The sequence below is a fragment of the Lissotriton helveticus genome, chromosome 8 (genome assembly GCF_964261635.1).
Source record: "Lissotriton helveticus chromosome 8, aLisHel1.1, whole genome shotgun sequence".
In the NCBI taxonomy this organism is placed as follows: domain Eukaryota; kingdom Metazoa; phylum Chordata; class Amphibia; order Caudata; family Salamandridae; genus Lissotriton; species Lissotriton helveticus.
Window position 1 is genome coordinate 598,691,000 of NC_136069.1, and position 12,347 is coordinate 598,703,346.

Sequence of the window (12,347 nt, forward strand, 5' to 3'; positions counted from 1 at the left end):
ACTTCTCCATTTTATATATAACGCACCCACCGATGGGAGGCTCAAATGAGACTGTGCATTCTGGGAAGTGTGGTCCGGGAAGCACACAATCAAGTCCTGTATGGACTCCACAAGTGGGCCCGTCCTCGATTCCAAGTACGACTGCTGCTTCACTTTAGTGACCCCCAGGGTACCGGGGTGGTGCATACTCCGCAGCTGGACGGCCGCGTATAAATCAATGCTCTAAGGTGTCCACCTTTTGAGTAGCACACGAACAGCAGCTTGGTTTATGTATAGGTGAGGACGGGGATCCACTCGTAGACGCCGCTCCGTACAGGATCTGCCCGACGCGTTTCGAAGCTCCATATGCTTCTCTTCAGGGGCTTTAACGGAAGCGGTGTGCGCAACCGCCGACCCACTTCTCCATTTTATATATAACTAGGCTGTGGGGTTTTAGGTTTAAACCTATAATAACTGATAAAACCCCACTGAAAGAAAAATAGCCCTCACCGGTGAAAACATATAAACACTGAAAAAACACCTGCACAACCACAAACTAAATGCCATTCAAAGAAAGGAAAAAAAAAGTGAGAGTAATTTTGTTCTTACTGAAGGGGTCAATAAAATGTAACTTTGTTATACAAGCTAGCAGTAAGAAAGACTGGCTAACATTAGTCTGCTTGAGTTTTGTTCTTTAGGGATGCCACTAAAATATTGTTTCTTCTTCCTTTTACTTTTTTCAGTTTTATGGCCTTTGGTCCAAAGATGCAGGGTTTAGTTTCACGTTTTAGGTTTAGTTTAATTATTTTATAAACTGTAGAGAATCAGAACATATCAAACTCACATTTGATATTTTGGCTGCATTTGATTCTTTCACTGATAGGTAAAATGGCTAGTTTCATCAAAATCTTTCCTAATATGTGTCATCACATTTACCCACAGAGAATGGGTAAAAACCCTTAATACATCAGACCATAGTTTCTAGTGGGTCAGTATTGATAGTAGGTGAATTGCCAACACCTCAGGCTTTAAACATTAAATGCAAGGTATAGTGACCAGTATATATATCACCAAGCATCTGGGATAGTGGTGAAAACGTGACTCCAAACTTTTGGAAAGCATGGAACGCAGTGTCACTTGTTATGCTCTGCAAAAAAGGTTCTTTCCAAGTTCAACAAAGATTGGAGTGATATTGTTTGTATTTGTAGTGATTCAGCTACGTATACAAAAAATTTGTGTGATGACCTGTCAAAATTGATACCCGAGTTGAAGTGACTCCCTGTAGGAGATCCTTGCCACTTGTTAGATGGTATGCTGAAAGCATCTTTACAATCTTCAGAGTTAATGAGGGATGCTATTGACTTTTTAGTCCATTCTGGTGCACTGTTTTCTTATGTCCAGGAACTAAAACGCAAGTATTTATCATTTTGTGCTTTATGTGGCATCAAAGAAAGAGTCATCCCAATTGTGTCCCTTAGCTGACCCTTCTCACCCAAGGGGCTATGAATGCTGAGAGGGCCTTTTCACAGAAGTTTACATGGGAAGGAAAGCACGAGCGCACATGACCAAAGACTCACTGAAGAAGTATTGTATGGTGTACTGCAATAAGATTAATTTTAAAAATCTCTTTGGACCTCATATACACTATACGTACACTGTCTATATACCATGTTCTTTCAGTGCAGAAAGCAAGCAATGATAAAAGCAAAACGTTCCATAAACACCGGAAAAACACTTTTTCCGTTGTTTTTAGTTGGGTGAAAATGTGTAACCACTGATAACTGTTTTTTAAGATATTGAAAACACTGAAAAAAAAACCACCAGAATTTACCAAAAATAGAAACTGAAAACAGGACAGCCTATATATAACACACCCACCGATGGGAGGCTCAAATGAGACTGCATTCTGGGAAGTGTGGTCTGGGAAGCACACCGCTTCCGTTAAAGCCCCTGAAGAGAAGCATATGGAGCTTCGAAACGCATCGGGCAGAACCCGTACGGAGCGGCGTCTACGAGTGGATCCCCGTCCTCACCTATACATAAACCAAGCTGCTGTTCGCGTGCTACTCAAAGGTGGACCCCTTTGAGTGTATGTATGTATGTATGTGTATGTATATGTATATGTATATGTATATATATATATATATATATATATATATATATATATATATATATATATATATACATATTCACTGAAAAAAACCATAGGTTAGAGACCATATATAGTTAGCTGGACATTTTATTGACATAAAACCAATGAAATTCCATATATAGTTAGTTGCACTAACTATATATCGCGCACCCTCAATCCACTGCTGATGATGTCACATTACATCATTCATGACATGGTAAGTGACATCACTGATGACATCTCAGATGACATCACTGATGACATCATCTAGTGTCTGGAATTTCATTGGTTTTATGTCAATAAAATGTCCAGCTAACTATATATGGTCTCTAACCTATGGTTTTTTCAGTGAATTTTCAAGGTTTTGTAAATGCAAATTCCTAACTATATATGGTCTATAACCTATGGTTTTTTCAGTGAATTTCATTGGTTTTTTAAAAGCTAATATCTATAGCTGTAAAATATATTCTTTATTACGTGACGTATCACGTAGCCACGTGAGACGCCTCCTGACGCGTCGCATAACCGTGACGTATCGGCTTTGCAGCGCAAACAAAACCCGTAACGTAAGCACGCCGGAGCACGCTTACAGATATATATATTTTTTTTAACCTTAATTAGACAAAATCCACACGTGCACATATCTTGAGGCCTTGCAAAGGCACATCAAACAAACAGTCCCTACAATTTTGCCAAGTTTGCTGGAAATTCCCTTAATTTATTTTTTTACTGTTTCTCTTGGTTTTCCCCTTGTTACGCTTACCGGGACGCTACCCGGTACGCGAACCGGATGCTCCAAAAACACAAGATGGCGGACTCCCGTTACGCTGCCGGTTAGCTGCCCGGTTCGCGTACCGGGAAGAGCCTCTACCGCGGGGGACTTTAATATCCCCCTCATCAATCCAAGGGGGTCAGGAGGGGTTTACCTTGCCCCCTTTCCTTCATTTCCCCCTTCGTTTTTCACCACATCTTGTCTCTCGAACCTACCGAGAGACAAGATGGCGGCCGCTCCGGACTGTTTACAATGTTGACAGCCAATCAGCTTCTCCTCAGACTCCCGTTACGCTGCCCGGTGAGCTGCCCGGTTCGCGTACCGGGACGCGCCTCTACGGCGAAAAATCGCAAAAAAATATATTTATTTTTTTTGGCCCGCGGGGCACTTTAATATCCCCCTCGTCAATCCTAGGGGGTCAGGAGGGGTCTACCTTGCCCCCTTTCCTTCATTTCCCCCTTCGTTTTTCACCACATCTTGTCTCTCGATCCTACCGAGAGACAAGATGGCGGCCGCTCCGGACTGTTTAGAATGTTGACAGACACCGGAGAGCCAATCAGCTTCGCTTCGCGAAGTTCCGTGCCGCATCCGGTACGCGAACCGGGGCACTAACCGGAGCGCTGTCACAGATATATATATTTTTTTTAAACGTTAATTTCTCAAAATCCACTGGAGCACATATATTGAGACATAGCAAAGGCACGTCGGGCAAACCATATCTACAATTTTGCCAAGTTTCATGTAAATCCATTCAGCCGTTTGAGCTAAAAGTGAGTCCAACCGCCCTATGGAAAAATTAATGGGAAAAACGCGCTTTGGGACCCCCCTTTTTTCTCGGCCCCCCCTTGACGAAACCCCCCCAAATTTTCAGGGGCTGCTCAGAAACAAAATGTGCAATTTCCTGAAAATTTCAGCCAATTCCGTCCACAAACGCCAAAGTTATTAGACATAGAATTTTCAGAAATCCCATAGAGAAAAAATCCTAACTATATATACCTACTGGCTATCGCCAGTAGGTAATGTGTGTGTGTGTGTGTATATATGTATATATGTGTGTGTATATATATATATATATATATATATATATATATATATATATATATATATATATATATATATATATATATATATATATATATATATATATATCTATCTATCCGCATTACCACCTCCAATCCCCCAGGGCAGGAGACAGACCACGAACTTCTCAGGTAACTGATTTTTTATTTGCAGATCTTAGTGGTACAACCAACCATGATGCGTTTCGGGCTATGCAGCCCTTGTTCACATGCAAGGAGTAGCCGAATTTAGTGATATTTAAAGTGCATTTTGCCCCGCCTACTACCCGCCTCCTAAAAGGTCAAGTGACCTACAAACAACAGACTGGATTTGCCTGAGTCCAATGTCAGAAAGCGTAGTTGTTTTCATATGTCCATATTGCACAACATTAAAAGCAATTATGTAGTAAAACAACAATTTGAAATTCTAGCACAATAAATACTATGCATAAATGCATTTTTGAACTGTAAACACCATTTTGTTTTCTCTAGTTGCTTGGTTGAAAAGAAACTCACACTTTAACTTGGCAAAATAACTGGATAAATCCATTATGTCACAAAGAAGAGACCAACAATGCTTATTTACAAAAGGTGACTGTGCTAGTAATTTCAGCTTAACCTCTGCACCGTGGGACAGAGGAGCGGACAGCTGGGTGTGCAATTGAGCAAAAAAAGTGCTATAGTGTCAATAACCAAAAGCTAGGACAACCTTGCCTAGTGTGCAAAGAGGCTTTCTATAAAGTGCATATATTCACATCTCAAAGATAATAAAATTCATGATATACATTTTACTGATTAAAAAGAATGCATATAAAAAACGTTACCCATATTAAAATAAGGACTAAGCCATATTATCTGATCAAAGGTAAGTAAAAAAAAATGCTATTCTAAAAACAGTAATTCATCATAATTTTAAAAGTGAAAAATAAGTGTAGTGACCAAATGTGTGGTGATAAAACTAAATAATGAATAGGAAGTGAGAATGCCACAGGTGTAAAGTGGCCGGAGGACAGAGTCTAAAGGGAACAATAAAATCCAGTAGATAACAGGGAACCTGACTATCTATTACACATCATAAATAGTTCTAGTTCAACCCTTCCTTCATATCCAGAAAAGCAGTTGGGCAACAGGGAACCTGAGTACCCATCTGAACCAAGCTCCATCTTAGTACACCTAGCTTGAACGACAATACTGACTGAGTCTTTTGCTGATATCTTGTTGGGCGCCAATGTGAATACAGGGCAAAATTTCTTGAAACTGCTAAGATAGGGAAACACGCTTCAGAGTAAGTCATGATTATAGAAAGTTGTGAATATCTTCAGTGTTATTAAGGCCGTTAGGCCACTTGCTATCGAACTCCAAAATGAAGCGGGTTTCCAACTGCCTCAAAAGCAGTTGCCTGTTTCCACCTCTACGCGAGGGTGGAACCGATCCCACCACAAAATACGTCAGGCACTCTAGATCTTTATTGTGCCTTAACGCAAAATGTCGCGCTACTGGGTAGTCGGGATCATTATGTAGTATTGCCCTGAGGTGTTGGAGAATTCTGACGTGCACCTGGGCTTTAGTACTGCCGATGTAGTTTAGTCCACAGGTGCACGTCAGAACATAAACTGCGAAGTCAGTTTTACAATCATGGCTGCCCTTGATGGGAATATCTGTCGTGCAAAAGGGTGTGCGATAATGTGTTCTATTCGCACCGAGTTTGCACGCCCTGCAATGTGTGCATTTGCGAAATCCAGACTTGGATTTTAGCCATGTGCCCTTTTATTTCAGCTCGGGGCTGCTGACATCCAGAGAAGCCCCCATATTTCTGGCCCTACGAAAAGTGACTAGAGGTTTTCGGGGCAAAGTAGAGTTCAGGATATTGTCGGTGAGAACTATCGGCCAGTTTTTTTGAATAATCTTTTCGATGGCGTTCTCTTCACTGCTGTAAGCAGTGATGAATCTAGGGCACGTGTTACTTTCTGGATCTGGACCAGCAAGGGAATCAGTATTGTCAGAATCTGAGCTCAGTCTTGTCAATAGACTATCTCTGCTTCTTAACCTTGCTTTAGCCAAAGCTTGGTTGAAAGTACGGTCTGAGTAGCCTCGTTCTTTAAGACGGGCCCTAAGGTCAATGATACACCCTTCGAAATCTGCAGGAGAACTGCAAATTCGTTTAATCCTTAGGATTTCTCCATATGGGATAGTGCATATTGTATGCCTTGGGTGGAGACTTGAGGCATGTAGTGTAGTGTTGCCTGATGTGGGTTTGCGATACAGAGTTGATTCTAATCTATTGGCATTCAATCTGTTTAGGGCTAATGTGAGATGTAAAGTGGAGATTGAGGGAGTTCACATTAATTTCATCTACAAATAATTGTGCCTCATCTACACTGCCCTGCTAAAGAATGAAAATGTCGTCAATATATCTAAGATATTTGACAATCTTCTCTCTGACTCACACCTCATGTGTGACGCTGAGAACCTGCTCCTCCCACCAGCCTACGTGCAAGCACGCGTAGCTGGGGGAGAAGCAGGATCCCATTGCCATGCCTCGAAGCGGTCTCCACAGGTCCTTACCGAAAGCAAAATAATTGTTGTTAAGGCACCAATTCATTAAATCAAGAATGACTTTGTTATGTTCATATAAGTCAGCAGATCTTTTGCCCAAAAAATGCTTAGTAGCCCTTAGTCCCTCTTTGTGTCCAATACTCGTATAAAGGGACTACGTCCAGCGTGATGAGTACCATATCTTCTTGCCATTCTAGATCCATGATTTTAAGAAGAAAGTCACTGGTGTCACGCACGTAGCTGGGCAGCTTGGTGACCAGATCTTGCAGAAAGTCAATATAACCACCTACATTTTCTCCAGCGCTGTCGATAGCCGAGATGATTGGTCTTCCAGGAGAGGGCAAAGGTCCTTTGTGTATTTTGGGTATCAGTTAAAAAAACCGGGAGGACTAGAAATTCTTTATTCATAAATTTGTATTCCTCTCCGGAAATCAGTCCCTCTCGCCGGTATTTACCCAAATGTTTTTCCAGGGTGACTTTAGGATTAGCATATTCTTTATTACACTTGCAATTTAAAAACGTCTTTCCCCGTACGTAACGCGTCATGTGATCAAGGCCCAGGTGGAGCTGAAACGTGTCATGGCGGTATTGATGCAGGGTGTCCAAATAAATATATGGCACAAAAATACATTTGGGTCTGCGATTCATCTTTTCCCATTTTCATTGGATTTCTTGGATGGAAACTGCAATATGTATATATGTATGTATGTGTGTATGTATTTATATGTGTGTATGTGTATGTGTATGTGTATGTGTATGTGTATATGTATGTGTATATGTATGTATATATGTATATGTATGTATATATGTATATGTATGTATATATGTATATGTATGCATATATGTATATGTATGCATATATGTATGCGTATATGTGTGTATATGTGTATATATGTATATGTGTATATATGTATATGTGTATATATGTATATGTGTATATATGTATATGTATGTGTATATGTATGTATATGTATGTATGTATATGTATGTATATGTATATGTATGTATGTGTATATGTATGTATGTATGTGTGTATGTATGTATGTGTATATGTATGTATGTGTGTATATGTATGAGTATATGTGTATGTGTATGTATGTGTATATATATGTATATGTGTATATATATGTATATGTGTATATATATGTATATGTGTATATATGTGTATATATGTGTATATATATATGTATATATATGTGTGTGTGTGTGTATATATGTGTGTATATATGTGTATGTATATACCGCTCGTAGCTTCATCGGGTAATCGTACCCGTAACAGAAGACGGCACTCTTGGGAGGGGGGCGGGGAGTTCAAAAGATTTTATTGACCACTCCGGGCAACGAAGACGTGTTTAGTCGCTTAGCCTTCGTCAATTTATTTCCCCAAACGCCGCAGCCATATTTACATTTATATATACAAGCTTCTATCAGGTATAGAAATGAAGAACAGACTAGTCACCAATTCGACAGTCTACATTGGGCCGCCATCTTAGAATCTATAAAGACGAGCTTTCAAATGCATCAAAATACAGTATTGCATGAACGTTTCAAATAATTACATTCACCATTACAAAACGTTAAATCTCAAAAATGAGTAGTGATGCCGTGTATCGGCAAAAATAATTTAACTTCGTATTAATTATACAAAGAAAAATCATTAAGACTGCAACATTGTTGGGATGTCTGGAAAACAATATGCTCTTATCTGTAAATGTGAATTCTCCTTTTCTGTTCACCTGAAGGACCTAATGTATGAACAATATGTAAATACAAATACATGAGAATGTTCTAGTGTGAGATCTAAACTGCAAATATGAGATGTAAGATCGTGTATACCGGTAGTATTGAGAATAAGACAGAACAGTGGCCCATCCATGGGCAGTATCTGTGTTTTTCCGTTTTTTGTTCAGTCTTAATGATTTTTCTTTGTATAATTAATATACACAGCATTCTGACGCATCACTACTCATTTTTGAGATTGAACGTTTTGTATTGGTGAATGTAATTATTTGAAACGTTCATGCAATACTGTATTTTGATGCATTTGAAAGCTCGTCCAAATACCTAAATCTGTGTTGTAATCGAAGTCTAATGACTTAGGACAAGAATTGTGTTACAGGAGCACTGTTGTACTAGAAAACAAAAAAACTAAAAAATGGATGGGGTATAGCAGGGTCGGAAAATATGTATATGGGATAGGAGGGTGTCTCAAGATATGGGACCCATGGGGAGCATACATAGGGAAGTGAAAAGCTATGTAAAACAAATGCACACTGGATGGGGATGGATCCTTCATTTTGCACGTTTGTGCAGTTTTACTCTAACCATAAGGCCCAAGTGCAGGTCAACCGTACATTATCTGTCTCATTTTCATTGGTCATGGCATTCGTCAAGGTTGCCCCCTCTCTTGACTCTTGTTTACAAAAGTGATTGAGCCTCTGGCAGTGTGGATTTGCTGCAATGCCCGGGTGTGAGGCTTTGACTGAGGGGTGGTGATGGGAGACCAAATAGCACTCTGTGGATAATGGACTTATCTACATTCTATGCCTATCGACCACGATCCCTCGAGTGCTGCAGATTCTTGGTCTGTTTGGGGATGCTTTGTGGCTTACTATTAACTTCTCCACATAAGTTTTGGTCCCCCTGAGTGTAGTCACAGAATGAGATCAATTGGTCTGCACGGCTTACGATGAGCAGGCTATGCTTTCGATACCTGAGCATGCATGTGGCTTTAGAGCCTAGTTTTACCTGGAGCTTGAATGTCCGTCCCTTTCTGCCCTGCTTAACATCCGACCTTAATCGATGGGCGAAACTGCCTCTCAATTTCTTGGGTTCCGCTGCATTGTTCAAAAATATCACAACCCTCCCCCCTTCTGCTGTATGTCTTACAAAATTATCCCCTACGGGTTGCTAAGTTTTAGTGTTCCCAACTGCAAGCCAAACTTAGAGCCTCCTGTGGCTTGATGAACCATTTTGCATAGCGGATGGAAAATGTACTCCATCTACTTGGAATGGGGGCTAGGTTGTTGATGTACGTCTTTATTACTGGACAACCCAGCTGGTGGTGGTCAATAAATGGCTGAGTGGGGGCATGAGGGGGACCCAGCGATTTGGATAGATCTGGATAAGATTGAGGGGCTACTATATGATGACCTTATTCAGTCTTTCCTCCCCGAGCCCACCAAGTAGGTTCTTTAGACTTGGCGAATGGCAGTGTGGGGATGGGACCGAAAGATTACACAGGTGTCGACTTACCTCCATTTGCTGTCCCTTGTGATGCAGTCGTGCATCCTTCGGAAGCTCCCGCCTTGGTCGCCATATTCGGATTCTTTTTTTCGAAAAAAGTTGAAGAAATCGCCAAAAGTTCACGCAAAGGTGTCCTAAATAGAAGATGCAGGGAAAGTTCCGGTAGCTGGCCAAGGTATTTTCAGCGTCTGATACAGTAATTGCACGTGCAGGAGGCTCCCTGTACTTGGTAATGGAGAAGACACCATTCCAGATTTGCAAAACCTGCCAACATAAGTTTGTGAAAAAGGATCAGCACCCACTCTGCAACCTCTGCCTGCTGGTTGATCATCTAGGTGAAGATTGCAACACCTGTGCAGTGTTTGCCTGAATACTCTGAGGGCAATGCAGTGACAGAGAACAGCCCACCAAACTATGCAATACAGGCCCAACAGCACACTCCATCTCTACAAGATTTGGGTCTCTTGAGCGATGAAGAGAGTATCGGGGAAGGTATAGAAGAGGACACAGAGGCTGGCCGAGGGGGCAAGAAGACTTCTAGATTGGAGGTAAGATACTCAGCACCCTTAAACATTTCACCCTGCGGCCGCAAGCATGACCAGAGAGAAGAGTACTCTCAGATCCTTCGAATAGGACACTGCAGAGGTGAGACCCCTGAAAAATATCCAAGACGTCAAAGGACAGTTGAGGAAAAGATGCATCAACGTCCACACGGGAGAGGTCACCGAACACGCTGTCTTTGAAAGATTTGTCATCCAAGCATACTGACAAGAATCCCTACTGCCAACAAAGTAGCAGAGCTCAAAAAAGAGGAGACCCCTCAGCCGAAATGGCCAACATTTTACAAAGAAAAAAAAAAGACGTACGAAGTGTCTGACCAGTGGCCCGGTGGCAGTGGGCTGATTGGTCGGTCGCTTGGCGAGCTGCTGCTTCCCTCACATTTCGCCCCGCTGATTGCGAGCGGAGGCGATATTCTGCCTAAGATTGCTTTTTAATTGTTATTAACTCACCTTCAAACTTATGCAGGTACCGTCATCTTTGGGCTTACAGGGGTGAGCTGCCGGCTGGGGCTGATCGTGTCTTTCGCGGGCTCCCAGCGGCAGCGGGCGCCATCTTGGCTGGGCTTAGCTTCACATCACAGCCCTGCCACTCCCCCGCCGCTCCGCCCCTACTTAAACAGACAACATGAGGCAGCGCAGTGGACGAGCGCAGCGGGCGCGACAGAGGCGCGCCGGAGTTGCGCCTGAGTCAAGCCCGTCTGCGCCCGTCTGCGCCCGTCCGTGGCCGGCCGGGGCTAGGGGCACGAGATGCCGCTGGCTTTATCTTCTATTCGTCATCTCAGTTATGCCTCTACTGGGTCCCCGGTAGTGTCAACTCCTCAACTACTACCTACCTGCACCATCTCGGCCTATATTGTCCCCCTTCAAACTCCCTCCCTGAGTTAGTACTCTCGCTAGCATCATCAGCCCCTACACTCCCCCCTGCTCTTCCCCCACTTCCTGTCCCCCCTACCCAGCGGTTCACTACCTCTGTTGCCCTCCTTAACACCAGGTCCGCAGTAAACCATCAATACGAGATATTTGATTATATTGACTCTCATGAACCAGATCTCCTTTTTCTAACCGAGACCTGGTTCAAGACTGACTCCCTGCCCAACGTGCTTGCTGCCTTACCATCAACATATTCTGCCATTCGTGCGGACCGTCCCGAAGGCAAGCGGGGTGGTGGAGTGGCTTTAATAGCCCGCACTGATCTCAATTTTCAAGCTCTTCCCTCCCCCCCTATCACTGATGTCGACTTCCTTGTAGCTCGCTCCACTTCCCATCAAACCCCCCTCACTTTTGTCCTTACTTACCGCCCTCCCCAGTCCACCCCTTCGTTTCTTCCTAACATTCAGACCCTCTTGGCCACCCTGGTAGTAAATAATTCCTCTGTATTAGTTTTAGGGGACCTCAATTACTGGCCCAATGACCCTGCCGAAACCCCTCAATCCAAGGAATTCACATGCCTCATGAGAAGTCTGAACTTTGTACCGCTCATCCATAGCCCCACCCACTTACATGGCCACATGCTAGACCAAATCTGGACATTGAACGTTCCATCCACACCTCCTACCATATCCCCCTGCTCATGGTCGGATCACTTCACCATCACGCTCTCCCTTACCCTAGCACCTCTGGTTAAACCCCCCCTTCCTAAAAACACCTGGGTTCGGAAATGGGGAAAGATTGACATGCCCTCTTTTTGTTCAACCCTGACCAAGACCTGTCCTGATTTATCCGGCCTGACAGCCGTCCCGCAGCTGGCCGCTATTAACAACTGGCTCACGGTGGCAGGTGATGAATTTGCCCCTCTCAAGCGGCTTTCAGTTAAACGGACCCATGCAGCCAAACGTTGGTTTACTTCCGACCTTAAAGACAAAAAACTAGCTGCAAGAAGGGCCGAACGAGTCTGGAGAAGAACTTACGACCCTGCCCAAAAAACAATCTACTTGGCCGTCCTGCAAACCTATAAAAAAAGCATACTGGAAGCAAAAGCTGAATATTACACCAACAGGATAATGGTCGCTGAGTCAGTCGAAGGAAATCTTCTCCACCGTTCATGA

General features: G+C 42.8%; 1 protein-coding gene across 1 annotated transcript in view; it reads left to right on the forward strand.

Moving 5' to 3' along the window:
* BORA (BORA aurora kinase A activator) overlaps positions 1–12,347 on the forward strand; it is a 411,259-nt gene that overhangs the window by 314,880 nt on the left and 84,032 nt on the right.